This window comes from Propithecus coquereli, unplaced genomic scaffold (assembly GCF_000956105.1).
Source record: "Propithecus coquereli isolate 6110/MARCELLA unplaced genomic scaffold, Pcoq_1.0 Scaffold1013, whole genome shotgun sequence".
NCBI lineage: Eukaryota > Metazoa > Chordata > Mammalia > Primates > Indriidae > Propithecus > Propithecus coquereli.
In genome coordinates, this window is record NW_012134004.1 from 18,132 (window position 1) to 24,630 (window position 6,499).

General features: G+C 58.5%; 1 pseudogene; it reads right to left on the reverse strand.

Moving 5' to 3' along the window:
• Nucleotides 1-6,187, reverse strand: LOC105810027 (annotated as a pseudogene).
• Between the last annotated feature and the right edge of the window lie 312 nt (nucleotides 6,188-6,499).

Consider the following 6,499-nt stretch of genomic DNA (forward strand, 5'->3'; position numbering starts at 1 on the left):
TCATGCAGAGATGGGGATCATCTGAGGTCTGGGGAGCCCATCGGGGTCAGGGGCGGCCCCGTCCTTGGGGCCGAGGCCCCTGCTGAGCAGCCAGAGCTGGGAGCACCTGTGCAGAAGTGGTGGCCCCAGTGGGAGGATCAGCGCCAGCCACGCCAGGCCCAGGAGGATCCAGATGGCTGCCAGGCTCCAGTACACCGAGATGTAATGCTTGCTGGGGTCCGTGCCTGCCAGGGACAGAGACAGAACCAATGCCAGGGGTCTGAGGGCACAGCCATCCCAGGTTGCACAGGGGCCCTCACCAGCCAGTCGCTCTGCCTCTTCCTAACTGGGACTGGCAGTGGAGGTCCCTGGGGGAAGTGGCGATGGTCCCAGGCCAGAGCCTTCCGGGGATGGTGCTGAGAATCTGCAGTGGCCTCAGAATAACCAGGGGCTGTGTGACCCTCAGTAGTTATCCTCAGCTGACACCTCTCCATGCCCTGCATCCCATTGGGCCCCCCAGCCCGAGGTACGTGACTATCTCGTTCTCGCCGACAACATCGTCCCCAAATCCGATGGTGCTGAGCGTGATGAAAGCAAAGTGGAAGCCCTCGCTGAAGCTCCAGCCCTCCACGTGGCTGAAGACCAAGGGTGGGAAGAAGAGGATGACCAGTGTCCCCACGACCAGGAACAGAGCCAGGCCCAGGACCTGCAGGAGCTGTGAGGGAGGGAATCTGCCCCTGAGGCCACTTGAAAGGCTTCTGGGTTGCACAGGGCCGGGGGTCTGTGGCGGACTTGGGAGTAGGGCTGCGTGAAGCCAGGCCCCTCCCTGCTCTGCAGACCTTGGGGCGGGAGTGTGTGCGTGATCTGTGCACGAGTGATCTTGCCCCGCCAGGGGAAAGGTCTGTGCAGAGGGATTGTGGTAGTGGGGTAAGGAGGGATTTGGAGACCCCTTCGGGCTTGGGGGTCACACTGAAACAGGCCCCCTGGGAACTCATATCCGGGATAGAGGACTGTCATTGAACTGGCCCAGATTACTCTTGCACCCCTGCCCTTCCAGCGGGCCTCTGGCCTGTGAGGGCTGGTCAGGGTGGGCCGTGTTGGTGGCCTTGTTCTCCACTGCACGAGAGGATGGTGGGGCTCTGTGATGGCCACAGAGATGTGCTGCCCAGATGCCCCGGCAAAGGAGGGCTGTTGGCCAGCTGCCAGCTCCTAAAGGGTGCTCTTCAGCTGCAGAGAACCGCCTGCCCAAGGGCACGCTCTTCCTGGGAAGGCCACACCTGGTGCCCGATCGAGGCGGTGTTAAAGCCTAGCTGCTCCAGGCGCTGTGGGACAACTCTGACGGCCCACGCGTGCTGCAGAGCTCCTCGAGGCCAAGCCTGTGTCCAACCGCACCAAAATTCAACTCCCTCCGCCCAGTCCTGCATCTGCCCCTTCTTTTCCACAGGTGTCTGCCCCCAACACCTTGCATGCCAAACTCTATCTCAACATCTGCTTCTAAGACCTGCGGTCCCCAACTCCCAGGCTGCTGTCAGGAAACAGGCCTCACATCACCCCCTCACTCTCCCAGTCTGTGGAAAAATTGTCTTCCATGAAACTAGTCCCTGGTACCAAAAGGGTTGGGGACCGCTGTTCTGGAGGACTCAACCTGCAACCGATCTGTCACAGCAGGGCTGCAAGGGAGGGAGGAGCCGTACCTGGGAGCGCCTGGGCTGGTCCTCCCACCTCTCGAGGGTGGCCAGGTGGGCACGCAGCCCTGTGCCTAGGTGCTTGACGAAGACCATGTTGAGTGGGATGCCCACCAGAGCATAGAAGACACAGAGACCTGACCTGCCTCCGTGCTGGGTGCCAGGTTGCCATATCCTGCAAGGGAAGAGGGAGTGTGCAAATACAGGGAAGAGGGAATCCAGAACTGCGTGCACCCCTCCTGCCCAGACTCTAACACAGGTTGTCTTCTACCACCTCTGGGGGGAGGTGGGGAAGCTCCCCTGCTCCCATGAACTCTGCTAGAATGATTTTTATTTGTAGGAAGCTTGCTTATTTTTGAAGGCCCATCTCAAATGACACTGCCTCCATGAAGCCCTCCTGACTGCCACTCTCTTCCTCCCTACTGGGCATGATTCCCTGTAGTTTTGTGTCATTCCTATCTAATTATCTATTTTGCCTTATATGATTGTTTTCGGTGTACTTACTGTATCCCTCTTTATTGGATGGGGGGCCACGGCTCGGTCTGATCTAAGTTTCTATCTCCCATCCCCCACTCCACCACTCTACCTGGAATGTCACCTGAGTTCAAGGAAGGTGTGTGGCATTGGGCTTAATTGAATGGACGGGGGAGGCCTGGGTTAGAAGGGGGTGGGATGGAGGGTTTTCTGGCTGAGGGGGTGTAGCAGATGCTGTCAGTGCCCTGTCCCCTTGGACGCTGGGGATGTGCCCTGCAGCTCTGGTGGGCAGTTCCTGTATAAACGGCACCCTGTCCCTTCATCTGTCTCTACCCGAGAGATTTCTGTGGCTGCAGCGGTGTGCTTGGTCTATGGGCAGGTTCAAAGTACTGGCAAGTTAGTACACTCAGGATCAGCTCTCAACCGGTGAGGGCAGGAGTTCATAGCTAAGTAGCCCCTCATTCTCGTCCTTCGCTGGTGCCGTTCTGAGCACGGGCTCTACCTGGGCTCTGGGAGAGGCTCAAGCAGAGCGAGTCCGGTGACCCAAACCAGCAACCTGCTCATCACGGCAAACTTGATATTCTTTTGGGAAGCCCAAACTGAGACAGGGGCCTTGGGGCAGCCCTTCTACCCCAACCCTTTACCTATGGTGGTGACGACCGCCTGCAAAGAAGAAACTGCTGCCAAAGTGCCAGTTGCAGGGTTGGCGGAGTTGCCTTTGGGGTTCACACCTTTCACCCAGGCTTCCATGATGACCTGTGGGGGGTGGCACGGCAGGGGGGGAAGAGGGAGCTGATGGTTACTGAGCACCAGCTGTGACCGTGCTCTTAGCAGGGTGTGTTTGCGTCACCTCATTTGATGATACCCTTAGACAGTGTTGTTCCCATTTCACAAGTGACTTGCCCAAGGTCACCGGACTCCAAGCCAGTGCCTGTTCACTGGCCAGGGCTGACCGCAGTGTGGGCTGTGAGCATGGGACGCTGGAGGGAAATGGGCCCAAGGAGGTGAGATGGGGACGTTTCAGGAGGGGCCCCAGTGGGAGATGCCACCACAAGGACGACACGCACGTGGGTTGTTAGACCAATGGGGGGATTTCAGGTTGGATGTGCCCAGAAGGGTTTTCTGGGGAACATGGGTTTTGGGAACCACAGGGAAGCCGTGGGGCTGCCCGCCCCCCAAGGCTGATGGAGGGGGCAGAGAACCTGCGTCCTCTGAGATTCCAGGTGAGCAGGCAGCCTTGCTCTTTGCTGCCCTCAAGTGAGCCCCAGCCCACGCCTGCAGGAGAAATTCCATCAGAGGCCAAGACAAAGGTTGTGTGTGCATGTGTGTGTGTATGTGTGCATAGTGGTTGGTGTATGTATATGGTGTGTTGTATACATATGTTGTGTGTGTGGCTACTGTATGTTGCACGTGTGCATGGTCTGTGCCTATGTGTGTGTTGCACGTGTGTTTACAGAAACTGAAACTTTGCAGGCTCAACCCTAACATGCCCCACCCCCAATCCCTGGGCCCAGCCCTCTTGCAGATGGGCAGGGCTCCCTCCTCCCCTGCCCCCAACACTCTCCCCTTTCAGCACAGCCTTGTCACCTGGCAGAGCCCCAAAGGCAAGGGCTTGCCGGGGGTGGGCACGGCAGCTCCGGCTTCCAGTTCCTGTGGGAACCACCTCCCACTGGCTGGGTGAGTGTGCTCTGGCCAGGGTGGGGGTGGCCCTGGTGGGCTGGGCCAGTCTGGGTGTCCTCAGTCACAGGCTGTCTGCTTCTCCTCACTTTGGCAGGAACTGGTCTCTTAAGACGTGGACTTTGGCCTTTCCGTCTTTCCCATACACCCAGAGAGGCTGGGCCAAACATTGCCTGACACGCCTGCTCCCCGGAGACCCTCCCTGCTACGGGTAGCACTCACCCTGGTCCTGGGCTATCCCAAGCCTGAGGCTCTCTAACCCCTGAGGAGGGCCTTGACATCGGACGGCGCTGAGAGCAGGTGGGTGGATGCAGGGGCAGCGGCGTTCTCTTCTCTAAGAATCACACGTAGCAGAGAAAGAGGCAGACTTCCAGTTTTGTGAACCTGGGCAGGCCATGCTTCCACATGGAATCAATGTTTAATCCTGCTTTGAATACTGTTTATGGCTCTGTGTGTGTGGTATCTGGGTGATTTCAACAATAATGTGTGTTGTCCCCGAATCTCACCCCAGCGTTCTTCTGCCAGCTTGACTCCCCCTGGCAAGTAAAGGTCTCTCCTCAGGCTGAGGACTCTCAGGGAAAGAGGTGTCCTGTTTTCCCTGGGGAGGCCCCCTCGGGGCTGCAGGCAAGCTGATGGCCTCGCTCCTTCTTGGTCAGGTCCCAGCTAGCTCTGTAAACCCTTCCCACGCCCTCTGCCTCCAGCTTTTGCCTCTAACCCAGGGCTGAGGAAGGAGGAGGTTTCAGGGTCTCCAGGGCCTCTGCCTTACCCTGGGGTTTTGGGAAGCTCCTGAACCTTTCTCAACCCTGACATGGGTACCGTGGCCCCAGCCTTGACGAACCCTGTCCACTAAGGAGCAAGGAAGTGAAGCCTGAAGCCAGAGGCCTCATTTCATGGAAGAAAGAGCCAGACTAGGTCTCTCGCAGCTCCAGAAAGTTCTCTCTGACCACCCAGCCCACACATCGTCTTCTAGGCCAGCTGTTCTCACTCTTAAGGGGACCTCAGCATCACCCGGAGGGCCTGTTAACACACAGCCTGCCGCCCCAGCCCTGGAGCCCCGCATCAGTGGGCGTGGGGTGGGGCCCGCGCATTTGCATTTCTACCAAGCTCCCAGGTGATGCTACTGGGGCGCTGGTTACGCTTTGTGAACCGCTGCTCTGGGTACATCCTGGCCCTGGCACTTATGCCGATCTGCGTGGTGAAGAACCAGAGCTCCACAGCCAGCTCTGTCTCCACCAGTAACTGTGCAGCCTTGGCCAACAGACCCCACCTCTCTGTGCCCAGGTCCCATCTACAAACTGGTGCTAGGGATAGTAACAGGTAATTGTGAGAAAACACCTGTACCACGTCATGTCAGGCAACGGGTCATGATGGCCCTGTTCGCCACTGGTTTAGGCACATTGCAGATGCTCAGTAAGTACCAATCATCACGATTCTGCACTTGGTCTGTTCCTTTGCAGTAGGTGTCACTTGCTCAACTGTGTCTCAACTGCATTCACCTTCCCCCATGACACCTGGTGTTGCCTTGTTTCTGGGAGAAGGGGAAGCAGAAGGGGCCCAGGCAGGGGGTGACCCACTCTGCCACCAAGAGAGAGTCCTCCATGGGTGCCACGCTGGCAGGGCTCAGTCACCCTGGCCGCTGCCCACCAAGCCCAGCTCTAGGTGGAATGAGGCCGGGGAAGCCCAGCTTAGTGGCCGCTCCTGATGTTAACCTGTGTCTCCCACCCGCAGCCCCCATTCCAGGGACATGAGCTGGGGAGAAGGCAGAGGGAGTCGCAGCCCTGGAGTGTGGGGGAAGGAAATTTGGACGGTGTTGATAACACTGACACACAGTTCACATTTATGCAAGTGACAGCTTAGAGAATGCCTTTAATCTGCTGTCAAATGTCTGCAGCACAGATATGATTATCCTCTTTGCCTTATAGGTGAGGACACTGGTCCAGAGAGGTTAAGTGACCTGTTCAAGGTCACACAGCGATCCAGGCATACACCTGGAATCAGAATCCAGGACTAGGTCCTACCTAGCTCTCTTCCCACCATACTCTGCTCCCCAACAGGGCATCAGTCCCTGGGTGGTGGCTCTGGACCTGCCATGAGAACCCCCATTCCTCCCACCTTCCCAAGACTCTCCATCCCACGCCCACGTGGTTCCCCTTCGTGACCTGCACAAACTGCTCCAGGGCCTGCTGGGCCAGGCAGGTGTAGTTCTCCAGGAAGCGCAGCTTCTCAAACTGAAACTTACACCTGGACTGGGCCTCCGCCTGCTTCTCCAGCAGCTGGAAGACGGTGGCGCTGAGGAGCAGGTAGCAGACGTAGGCCAGCAGCGGGGGCAGTGCCTGGCCACCCCAGCAGCCTCAGAGCCCAGCCCTGGGCATGGCACAGCCAGGACCCTGCCAGGGCCTTGGGGGCGAGCTGTGGGGGCGAGACGGGAAGCAGGCAAGGAGCACGCGCCCAGGGACCTGCGCCCAGGCTGCTGCCTGCCCTGCCCTCCTCCTCGGCACAGGCGTCTGAGCTGGGGAGACTGTTTAAACAGCGCAGCTCAGCCTGGCTGCACTAAGTGCCCTGAGTGCAAGCAGGCCCGCCACCCCCCGCCCGGCCTTTTTTTCCCCATGGATAGCAGCAAATCAGTGTCATGGACCCCTCAAAGAGACCTACCGGGTTCTCCTGAGCTCATCTTGTCTCTCCCT